Source organism: Adiantum capillus-veneris, chromosome 14, assembly GCF_014529385.1.
Source record: "Adiantum capillus-veneris isolate H3 chromosome 14, ASM1452938v2, whole genome shotgun sequence".
NCBI lineage: Eukaryota > Viridiplantae > Streptophyta > Polypodiopsida > Polypodiales > Pteridaceae > Adiantum > Adiantum capillus-veneris.
Genome location: NC_140944.1, coordinates 20,644,457 through 20,657,178, shown reverse-complemented (window position 1 = coordinate 20,657,178; position 12,722 = coordinate 20,644,457). Strand labels below are relative to the sequence as shown.

Genomic DNA, 12,722 nt, shown 5'->3' with positions numbered 1-12,722 from the left:
GGTATGCAAGACCCTAGCTTTAGGTTTTCATTAATGTTTTTTGTGTGCTTTTGGCTTTCAATAATTGGCTTTTGTAGCTTGTGTTTACACTTAGCTTCAAAAAGCTTGGATTGTAATAAAAGATCAAGAGACTTCTCTACGCAAAGGATGCTTGCTCAAGGATGCTCAAAAGAGCATGAATAGGTGTAATCCTTCCATGATTTTGCTCTTTGTTCATCTCTCCATTCTCTTGCTTGGTTTAAGTGAAATTTTGCTTCTAAGCTATGGTTTTTTCATGTTCAAAAGCTAGGCATCCTGAAGTTTCAACACTTTGCTTTGTGAAAATTAACTCGTAAAAAAAAATAGCTTTTATGTGTGCCAATCATAGGTAATTGGCCTTGACTTTAGGTTAATGTAGGTTCATTTCTCATTAGTCCTAGATTCTTAGTGATAGCCTTAATACTCCATTCTTTTTTAACATGAACTAGGGCTATGATTAGGCTTTAGTCCAATCATAGGCTTTAGGGCTATGATTAGGCTTTAGTCCTAGATTCTTAGTGATAGCCTTAATACTCCATTATTTTTTAACATGAACTAGGGCTATGATTAAGCTTTAGTCCGTTAGTCCAATTGCCATTAGCATCTCATAAAGGAAGCAATAAAAAAAGTTCTAAAAAATGAATCGATGAAGCAAAAAAGTGTCAATAAAAAGTAGCAAAAATGCTACTAGACACATGAAAAGAAAATTTTTATGTTATATTGTGTCTTTGTGAGGCCTAGCACCTTATTGGAACTTGGCAAGCGAGGGGAATCACCTTGGCTCGCTTGGTCAAGGCCCTAAACCGATGCCCTAGGCTGATAGGTGTTAGTCGTCGCCTTGGTAGGCTAGTAGGCTTTTGGAACACCTTCTTGAGGGTTCAAGGAGCCGAGAGTCGCACCTAGACTTGCCTTGGGGTGGTAGCCCTGTGATTGTGCTTTACTTTTTTCAATGATTGACAAAAACAAAACCTCCATGAGCTTCAAAAGCTGTGACAATGTACTAATAGATTAGAAGCTTTTTTATAGCCCGTAGACATGATACACTTGAATGATTTATTAAGATTGTTCACATAGTTTTTAGGCCAGTAGGGTAATGAACTTGCATTAGCATAGAGTCATAATTGATTGCTTGTGTTTCATGCATAAAACAGAAATTTCAAAGTGCTTTAATCTTCATGATAGTTTGAGTGTTTCTTTTGCTTTATGTTGTCTAGTTTTTTGACTATGAGTGATCCATCTTATAGAAGCAAAAAATCACTTTGCATGATTGTTCATTGTGCTTCATGTTTAATTTATTCTTGGTGGCCTTTGATGATCATTACTTGTTCTTATGTTTTGGAGCTCAACATTTCTTCCATGGACTTGCTTTCTACCATGTCACCGTTTCTTGCTTCATCGGCACACGAGGACGTGCACCAAATTAGAAAGGGGGGAATATTAGCAGCGGCTAACACAGGCTACACCGAATATGAACCAAGCTGTAGATGTGCTATAGTGCACAACATTTCCTTTTCATTGTATAGGGCCTTGGGCTCATGTAGGAGTTCCAAAGTGGTATGAGTCTCAGCTAGAGAGCAACTTTATCCCATAGTTGAAGGGTTTGAGGCCCAAAGCTATAAAAGAGCCCTATGCTTAATGAGAAGTCATTCTTGGGTGAGTTCTCCTCTTTGTAGAGTGGATGGTGATGAGGCTCATGGGATTTCCATGGCCATTTAGCTCTTGATTTCTAATAATCAATTACACCTTCTTTCTTATTAGTCTCTTTGTTTGATTATGTGGAGTGAGATTGTATTAGTATGATGGTAGATCTCCTAATCCCTTTTTTGAGTTAATATTTTCTATCAACACCATTGGCCATGGTGTGTGAGGGCTGTGCCTTCCTTCTCTTCATCTCTCTCTACAAGGTGTGGTTAGTGTGTGTGCATACATAGTCGCATTGAGGGGTTGTGCTGGAATGGACACACTAATGTGGAGTAGGTATGTTAATTTCATGCTTGTGTAGTTGTGATTAAGAGTTGTGAATAAGAGTGATTGATGTGAGAAGTTAATATTAACCACGTGATTGTGTGCAAGTGATTAGTCAGTAGGAATGTGTTGTTGATTAGAGGAAGCCCTTTCCATGGCTTCGCTCTATGATGAGTAGAAGGATCCCTTGAATCCTCTATGTCTATACATCTTAGGCTCGTGCTTCCATGCCCTAGCCGGGTTATCGATCCACAATTTGACAATTTTGTGGGTTGCGATTAGGTCGTGCTACAACGCATCCCCACACAAATTTTTGTAACAAAAAATCAGAGTTACTGAGATCGTTTTGAAAATTAATATTTTTAAAGAACAAAGAATCACAAAAGAAAAAAAAAGAAGATTGTTCAAGATAAGTTCAAATCTAATTTTCTCATTAAGAGGCTGCAACTCGAAGCTCAATCCATGGATAGGAGTGGCAGAGCATCATTGGGCTAGTAGGTCCACTGTTTTCGCAGACAAGGAAGGCATAGACCTTCATTACAGTTTAAAAGATCATTCTAGCTCTTATTCAATTTTGTGTATGCAAGATGGAAACATTATATATATATAAAGAAATTCTAAGGATAGTGTGGTTGAACAAAAATCAAGTTATTGCAATCAAGGGAATGGAACCATTTGACTACAATTAAAGGGAGCAAGATACAAGTATAAAACAGAAGGGTAGTTAAAGTTAATCAATCAGTCAAGAGACTTAAGAAAGGTCTATTCAAGTATTTCATCATCTTAAATAAACCCAAGAAGGAATCAGAAAGCTTAGAATCCAAAAACATATCAATGTATATTCCCAAAAAGAAATGGAAGAAAACAACTCCTGATAAATTTCATTCAAGTCCATAATATTGTATTTTTCATGATTGTTAGCCCTAGGGTTTTTAGGAGGAGTCTCTCAAAAGCATGAAATGGGAGAACATAGCATTTACAAAACGCTAAAGAAGTGTTTCTTTTGATCATTAATTATTTTCCAAATGTAAATTTTGGATGAGATAAAGAGAATCGTTCTTTTGAAATGTCTGACTTTTAAATAATTTCAAATCTACCCTTTCGTATTTGTGAATCTATTGCTAAGAGTAAGTGGTTTTCTTAGCCATTGCCATAAAAATATGCCACGTAAACTCCCAAGAGATAGAGCTTCTTGAAACTCACCTGTAGCTAACACTTCAGATTCGGTGCTTCCTGATACACAAGCGCCACCAACACCTTAAGTTGTCCCTGTATCAAATCAGATGTCGCTTCAAGCTTGCTACAACACTTGTAGAAGATTTTGGATATGATGAGGATCTAAAGGCCCTACTCAGATCTTTGCAGCCACGTTCATTTTTAGGCACGGGTGATGATGTGTCTACTCAACTAGAAGAAGAGGATGCCAGTCCTTTCTCCAAGATCAATCTTATATTAGGCTACTATCAAGTTGGGATTAAAAAAAACAAGTTACCCCAAAAATAACTTTTAATACGAGGTTTGGACATTATGAGTCACAATCATGCCTTTTGGTCTGGTAACGCCCCTACTACCTTTAACTGTCTCGTGAGTGACCTTTCATTAAAGAGCTAGATGATTTTGTTGTGGACTTATTTGATGATAATCTCATATTTTCAAACACCCAAGAAGATTGAGAACATCATGTATGCCATAAGGAAGGCAAGTGCTCTTTCTTTGTAGAAAAAGGTGTATCTTTCCGTTGAAGATACTTCCTAAGAAGATTGGAAAGGTCTTATTTCTCAATTCCTCACCTTTCATAGTGTGTTTCTCTCCCTTTTGTAATTGTATTAATTTTCTCTAGCCGATGTAATTGATGAAAACAAGCTCCATCTTGTTACCTTTTGTGTCACTCAAGAAATGCTACATTTTGTAAGACGACTATTTTTGTATACATAATAACAAGATTAGTGTTATCCTTTGTAAATAAGCTAGCTATATTTGTATTTCTCTTAGGGAGTTTTGCAAAATACTAGATATAAGAAGCCAAGAACGAATTTAACTATGTTTATTAAAAAAAATAAGAGAAAAGAAGGATTTAAGACAAGAACCAAGATCTTAATATACAATGGATTTGTTACGGGATGCAACGAAGATGGATTTTTTGCAAGTCAATAAGCCCATCCATCACATGATCACAAAAGAAACTATCGCAAGCGAAACACATATTGATATTGGGCCTTTCATCACCTTTCATCAATAGGAAGAATTTGTTGTGAAATTGTAGCATTGATATCTCTAGTATGAGGTGAGAAGTTAAAGGACCCTCTGAGAGGTAAACCAAAGTGAGGGTAAAGATATATCTTTTGATGAGGAAGAAACTAAGCAAGAAAAAAGACTCGCTCGGAGAACCCATGATACATCAACCTCATCACGTAGTAGTATCGAGGAACCAAACCCATTGCTTCCATTACCATAGCCAAGCAAACATTGTTGCAAAAGTGATCCCGACCCCAAAGTGTTACCCTTATTATGTCTCGAAAGTCCACCATTTGGTTTGAGCTACTGAAGTTTCCAAGTGAGGGAAGAACAGACGCTCATACTCTTTCACAAAAACTCTCCTGAAAGATTCACTTATGTGTTGCAGATGAGGAATGGCCACATATAAAACCAACTCTTTCCATTGATCCATAAAATAAGGTAATGAGCAAAGAGACAACGTAAAGGGTTATAAGAGACAATCCTAAGAAGTTCTTGACAAGGAGATGGGAAGAAAGACAAAGATGAAGGTAAGAATACCATAAGAGATGATGATAGATTGAGCCTTATATAGATGAACCAGCTAGAGAAGAATAAATTAGCATTACCTAAAAGTTAAAGGTGTAATTTGTGATTGACGATTTATCACCTTCCTTTATTGTTTCGAGCTGAGGACAACTCTTTCTTTTTGTTGGGAGTTTGTAAGGGCCTTCTCATAGCCCTTGCGCAAGGCCAATACATATAAGCCATCGACTTAAAAAGATGAAAAAAAAATAAAAATAAAAAATGTCCGAGTAAAATTTTGGTTCAATTCAAGCACCAAAGTATACCCACAAGCCACTTCCAGCTTACGCATGGGAATAGGGGTATAACCAATGCATGAAAAATTAGCTTTTCTTTTTAAGAAAGTTAACATAAAGAAAAAGATCAGGGAGAGGGAAAAGATAAGACAGGAAAAAAAGAAAAGAAAAAGATAAGAAAAAAAAAGAAAGAGAAGATAAGGATAAAGATGAGGTGAGTAAGTAGCTTGTTGAGAAAGTTTTGATAAGTAAGATCAATTATCAAAGAAAGATAAGCTATCAAGATAAGTGAAAGCACTTATAAAAAATGTGCATAAAAAGAGGGTTTTTCTTCTAATTTTACACTTCCTTTCTCATTTTTAGAAGTGCAAGCTTAAGAGTAAGCTTGAGAAAGCCATAGCCAAAGCTCTTTCACACACACATCCCTCCCCCCCCCAAGAGAAGCCATGGCCAAAACCCTAATCAAATTTGTCAAACCTTGATCTTCTTCTTCACATGGACCCTCCCCCTCTCCTCTCTCCTAATTCTGAAGCTTTCTATAGCTTGAATTCCTTTTGTCTCTTGCCATTCTCTCATTCCAAGTGGTCTAATTGGTGGTCTCCAAGCAAAGTGAAGAGGGAAAGAGTCTCCTACATCAATATACTTCTTCCATACTCTCCCAAATCGAGGAGAAGACTCTACCATACACACAAGGTAATTTTTTCTTGTTCTCTTTATACTATTGCACTTTCATAAAAGTGATTTACTAATCATAATTAACCATGTTGCTAACAACTAGCCCCGATGTTATTTCAAGTTCCTTTATTTTAAGTTTCTTAAACTACCTTACTAATATGGCATAGAGAGAGTAAAAAGTGCTCTCTTTACCCATAGGTGACTGAAAGTCATAATTATCTAAATATTTCAAGTTTCATTGTTTCAAGTCTCTTAGATTACCAAACTAATACGGCATAGAGAGAGTAGAAAGCACTTTCTTTAACCGTAGGTGACTGGAGATCATAATTACCTAAATAGCATGCATGATGAAATAGTGACTAATATCCTTAATTATCCTTTAATCTCTCGCATAAACATTTTTATTGGTTTTCTTAATTTACTTTTATTCTATTATCCACACTACTCTTATAAAAGGTAAATACTACAAATAAAAGGAAACTAAATAATGGAGTTATTCTTGGAACTAACCTTTTTTTTTCAAAAAGAGGAATTTTAATTTTTCCAAAAGAGGTGCTCTAGATTTTGCATAAATTATATGTGTAAAAGTTTTAGTGATGTACTAAGTTAATTTTTAATTTTGTCCACTCTTAGGAATTTCACAAATTTCTCGTACACTGTTACTTGTAGAAGGATTCTACTCTTGCATAAACCATCATTTAATCTAGTATACTCAAATTAAAGGAAGACTTAGATTATTTGTCTTGAAATCATAAGTTAATACATTCTAAATGTTAGTGTTTACTACTCATGGTACACACTTCAACAAATGTCATTGTGTAGAACATTTGCATTATTCATTTCAAGTTTGTTTTGCAACTACGAAGAAGGGGGGAGTAAGGGGATAGCAAATTGTGACCATGTTGTTTGAACATAAAACTCCCCCCGCTCCCATGGAGATGCCCCGTGGATGGTCAGTGATACAAAGAAAACATATGCGACTTGTTTATGATGGGGTTAACTTGAAACTTACATCGAAACAAAACCTTAAATTTTTAAGAGACTCGTTGTTTTCATAAGGTCTTGTTTGAGTAGATATTAAAAGGAAATAGGAACTAAGGGATTACAACTCAAGGAACTCACGCTAAACTCCAACTAGGATTAAAACTTTACCAAGAAGATTTCACGTGGATAGCCCTAGCATAACTTAGAAGATTTAAATTTGAACTTTGTCTTACATGTTTGGAAAAGGCCGGTGCAGGTGTTTACATGTGGGATGCAATGGGGGAATATGGTTCTTTTCGGCTATGATTGATAAACATTGGTCAATGTTTTGAGCTCGGGTTCATTCCTTGTCCTAGAAATGGGATTGAATGGGAGTGTGTCCCGGCCGGGTGATAGGGATCCGTGGATACGCCTGAAAATCGATTTAGTCTGGATAGGCTTGATGCCGATGGGAAAATGGATCCATGAAGGGATCAGGAGAAGGGAGGAGGATGTGATTTAATTAAAGAACTCTTCTAATTGTTTGGTAAAAAGAAACCTTGAAAAGATTAAGACTTAAACGTGTTATTCCGCAATTGTCCTCATCAGCCGAACTTTTGCTCTGCTTCTCAGATTATTGATTTTAAAAAAATATAGAGTAGATTATTTTTGTAAGCTTTTTTCACACAAGATAACGAAAAATAAGAATTGAAAATTGTGTCAAGGCGCCGCCTCCACATGTGACAGAGGAGACATGATACCCAAGTCCTGAGACGAGGATAGGGCTATGCCTGGAAAAGTATATGTAATTGCTTGAGAGATAACTAGATAATTTTAATAATACTAAAGAAAAAAGGAAGTAAAATATTTCATAAAAAAGAAGGTGGGAACGACTTGATAAAGGTATGCACCATTTTGCATATTGCTTTCAAATGCTTGAAATGTATTCTTGGGTTGACATGATTGGAATATTGTTTTCTAGTATCATAGTACTACCTTGCGAAGGTGCATTTACCAAACGGTTCGGTGGATGGGTGGGTGGATTTCGGAGGGTTAATTTGTTGGCCGAAAAGTTGAACCCAATTTTATGTTGTCCATTTAGTTGAGCCGAAAACGGGATAAGAGATTCCAATTTACGAAGCGGGAATTAAACTTGGGAACGAGAGCTTTGTGTAGGTTTTAAATACTTTCATCTTAGGGGAACGCTCTGACGGTTGTGCTCAGCCATAACTAAAAAAAAACATTCGTGACCTTGAGAAAAGTGAATGTTATCACCTTTTTGAGTTGGCATCAAAGAACGGGAGGAATCCTATTTTGGTGTTGGTTTCAAACGGGAGAGATGTCAAGAATTGTGGTGCAACCGACAATCCGTGACATTGTCCTCACAAGAGAGAGAGGAGAGTCCTCGTTGGCATCGCCTCTTAGGCTTCAAAAAAATAAAATAAATAAATAAATATAGAGAGAGAGAGAGAGAGAGCAAGAGCGATCTCTCTCTCTCTCTTTCTCATATATATATATATATATATATATATATATATATATATATATATATATATATATATATATAGGGAGGGAGAGAGAGAGAGAGAGGGGGGGAAAGAGATTCCCCCCTTCCCTGTGCCTCCTCCCCGAATTCAAATAGACAACGTCCCCTTCGCAAGCTTATTGCAAGCTTGCCGCCTTAACCACTTCGCCTGCACGTGGTGTTGAAAGCATAGGAAGAAGGGTTTTGTTTATAAGAGAGGAGCACGACACTGATTGCGCTTTTGCAAGCATGATGTGCACCAATGGCGATGATTTGACCAGTCTTTTTTTTTTTCTATAAAGGGCGAGAGAAATTTATATTAGAAAGATTTAGTTTGTAAAATTTCAGCTGAAGGATTGGCTAATGAGCTTTGTAAAGGAAATTCAGACCAGCAGCCACAATAGCTGTAGCTGGCTACGGCGGAAGCGGAAGCGGAAGCGGCCTTGGTTGGAGCCGCCATGGGTGCTGCATTCAACGATCTCTACGCTGCTGTTAAAAACGCAGTTTTGCAGGTGGCATGGTGCAACGACTACTGCCGAGCACTGCAGCAGGTTCTCGACATGCACCTTCCCATTTTCCAGCAGATCTGTTTCAATCTGCAAGCGCCTCTCTCTGAGTGGGAGCAGCGTTATCTTCTCAGCTTTTCTCAGAAGCTTGGGGAGGGCAAATTGCTGTTGGAGTCTTGCCTTCAACTCAGATTCGGGTGGGTGAATGCCGTTTCCCGAATTCGTTACAGCAGACAAATCCTGAAGCTGCGGGAGGACATCTTGATGTGATGGGTGCTCTCAAGGGTGGCAACTCAATAGCGATCACTGAGTGGGCAAGGCAATTAGGTGCAGCTGGCAAATTAGCTGATGAGTACCAGCAGGGGCATTAACTGGATGAGTTGACTCATCAAGATCGGATCTTGGTCGGCATTGACGCTCAAATCAAGCATGTAAAGTTACTTTTGCTGTCGGACAACAATGACAAGATCATTACGATAGTGGCTCGCATGGGTGGCATTGGGAAGACAACGCTGGCACTATCCATTTGCAAAGATTGGGAAGTTCGAGGTAAGTCTACAGATACAATTTATAAATTTCAATGCCCAATGCAGAAAGAATAGCACCCATTTGTCTAATTAGCTTCTTATGAAATTCATGTTGAAAGCTGCTAAGTCGACGCGCAGTTGTGCAACTGATTCCTTATCTGATAATGACACAGGGTTTTTTGAAAATCAAATCCACTTCGTTTTACTGTTTCACAATCCCCTGACATGAAGAGCCTTCTCTGCACCATCTGGAAGGAAGTTGTAGGCGGACCAGTGCCCCAGTTTCAGACCGTGGAGGATGCATACAGACAGGTGAAGGGCAAGCTTCTAAGTATAATGCCATCCAAGCGACGCTTACTAGTGTTGGATGATGTGTGGTCCAAAGCACACCTCGAAAACCTCTCATTTGTAGTGGAAGGGATCAAGATGATGATTACTACAAGGCAATCTATTGCTTTACAGACTCAGAATAGCCACACATATAGATTGTATTTGCTGAATGAGATAAACGCTGAGAGCCTCTTTTGCAATTGGGCTTTTGGGCAGTACTGCATTCTTGCATGGGTAGAGGAGCCACAAGTGGTGAAGGAGGTATAATACTAGTCCAATTATATAGCCCTATGTATGTAGTTTTTTATATAATTTGTTGCCATTTCGAAGTACTTTGCGTCCGGATCGAATGGTCTGAGTAGATCATGAGCGTACATGTTCTGCAGGTGATTTTGGAGTGCAAAGGGCTTCCATTGGCTCTCAAAGTCATTGGTGCATCCCTTTCAACTACTGCTGGTCAATCTCCCGCAGCATATTGGCGTGTCGCAAGGGACAAACTTCGAGAGGCAAAGCCACTGGGAGAGTATCAGAAAGATGCCTTGCTGGGACGTCTTCAAACAAGCATTGACGTATTGGACCCCATGCTGCGAGAATGTTTTTCTAGATCTGGGTGCATACCCTGAAGATTCTCGCCGGCCAGCAGATGCCTTGCTGGACATATGGGTGTATGTGCGAGGAATGAAATGGGTGGATGCAGTGTTAGCATTGGTAGAGCTTGGCAATCGAGGCCTAATCGATTTTTCTGAGACAGCTACGAGGTGAGTGCCATGTTGGTACTGAAATGTGACACATGATGTGGTAGTGAAATCTTTTGAATGGGTTTGCTCCAATGCGATATGGAGCTTGTAGAATTATAGCTGCACTCAAACTCATCTACAGCTTCTATGATGTGATGCAGTGTTGGCATTTGGCGAGCAGTTGAATGCAGCAGTGCCCATGAGTTATATATTTCTCAGCATGATGTGATGAGAGACCTTGCACTCCAGTTGGGGGCAATTAAAAAGAATCACTCACCTTATTTGCATTGTAAGAGGCTACTGATGCCACGACGAGGGGAGAATATTCCCAGTGACTGGCAGTCTGAGGAAGCTGCTACGGCTGAAGTAGTTCCATTCACATAGGTGCGCAACATTAGCTGGGTAGTTAGAAATAATGAGTGTTCTTTGTGAGACGTATTTCTTTTCGATTTCTGGTTGAGTAAGTAATGTTTTAGTTACATGATCAGGTGCCATGAAGAAGGAGGAGGACTGGCCAACTGGTTTGGCCTTCCCTCATGCGAGGGCACTTCTCTTACATTTTGAAGCTGGGCAGGAGAATCACCTGCCACCTTTTCTAAGTAGCATGTGTAAGTTGAAGGTGATGTTCATAAAGGGATACACAAATATTGCTAGCACAGACGTTGGAGATCTCGTTGAGCTACAGAGTCTGCAGATTGAAGGTGAAAATAGCTTATCCGGTTTTAACCTGCCTAAGCTACAGAAGCTAAGAGATCACGGTGCCCGCGACAAAATATACTAGCTTCACTTTGTATGTCACGACATCTAAAAGTTGTGGATATTCGGTTTTACCTACATATTGGGCAAGAGGCTCCAATTCTGGAGAACCTAGGAGAATTTGGGAATGCACTCACCTACCTATCCTTTTCTCGTCGTGATATTGGGGCTTTCTATGAAGTTGAAAAGATGCCGGAGAACCTGGGCAACTTGAGCAACCTACACACAGTACATTTGGCTGGCTTCCCACTTTTAATCAGGCTCCTACCATTAATTGGGCAGTTGGTGGCTTTGAAGAAGCTTGACTTGTCGTTTTGTCACGGTTCGCAAGATCTGCCTGAGGATTTCGGATGCCTCGTGTCCTTGGAAATGCTCGTCAAGGTCGAGAGTTGGGGGGCAGCTGATCTGTATCGTTCATCTGCACGTCATTCTGGCCCGCAATTTCTGTTGTAGCCGTCAGATGCACGACACATCAGCACATGGAATCCAATCTGTGAGCCTCCAATGGGGCGACAACAGGTCAGCACTCGGAATGTTGTGAGGTGTTGACACCTCAGCTTGCATAACAATAATCATGCAGCCAATCAATGGCGTCGTAAACTAGCCACGAGCTCTGAGCGACTGTGTGACTCACCACGCTATAATCATTGGTCCCCCTCCTCTCGACCATTGATGGCCGAGAATGGTCGCCTACTGACCATTCCCGTAATCAGGGCTCTCGGCCTCCATCGGTCGCCCATGATTAGCGGAATGGTCAGTAGGCGACCATTCCCTACACCATATTAGAGAAATGCTACAGGTTAAAGAAGCTACCTCACAGTTTTGTGCGGCTCAACAATCTCAAAGTGCTATATTTGCGTGGGTGTCTCGACTTGAACAATTATCCCCCGAAATAGACAATATTGGGCAGCTAGAGACTCTAAAGGATCTGTGTTTTGTATTTGGCAGGTTGGTGTGGTTTGGAGATGCTACCAGAGAGCTTTGGAAATCTGCGTGGCTTGGAGTGTCTGAGTTTGCAGGGATGCACAAGCTTGAGGCATCTTCCGGAGAGCTTGGGGCAGTTGAGTGGGCTGTGGATGGGTGGAGTGAAAAAGATGAAGAGCCTTCCAGCAGCGTGGGAGGTGGGGGGTTTGCCGTTGCCATTATTAAAAAGCTTGGAGAGCGTGAGTTGCGACAACAGGATGCTGCCTCGTTGGAAGGCGCTCTGCCACCAACATCCCAAGGTTACATTGTATCTCTTCGGGAGAAGAAAATGTGTCCGTCTTGATCTTAGGTCGATCAGCCTGGGTGATTGTAAGGATTTGAATTTGAGGCTCTCCCACGATGAGATTTCTAATATCCTTTCGACACTAAGTGACACAGAGAGCGACGGTGAAGAAGTGTGGCGGGCATCTCGAGGGAGGTGGGAGCGCCCAAAAAATGGGGGCTCGGGGTGAGGAGCTTGGAATGGAACCCGTGACTTCGCGTGCCAATGCTTTTAGAAGGATGAGCTAACCACTACACCTGTCCGTACATGTTTGAAAGCATAGCCATTTTACATGATCTTATAAACGATAAACCTGGATTCGCTCAAACCCGGACAGGCCTCATGTTCGGGTTTAGTTCTTGGCTAAGTTTAGTTTTAATAAAGGATCTACGACGGGCATCGCTTCGACGGTTGCGCGTGGACTTCCTATCCATTGATC

General features: G+C 40.1%; 1 pseudogene; it reads left to right on the top strand.

Moving 5' to 3' along the window:
• The first annotated feature begins 4,742 nt into the window (after positions 1–4,742).
• Positions 4,743–12,473, top strand: LOC147442052 (putative disease resistance protein At5g66900; annotated as a pseudogene).
• Positions 12,474–12,722: the final 249 nt, after the last annotated feature.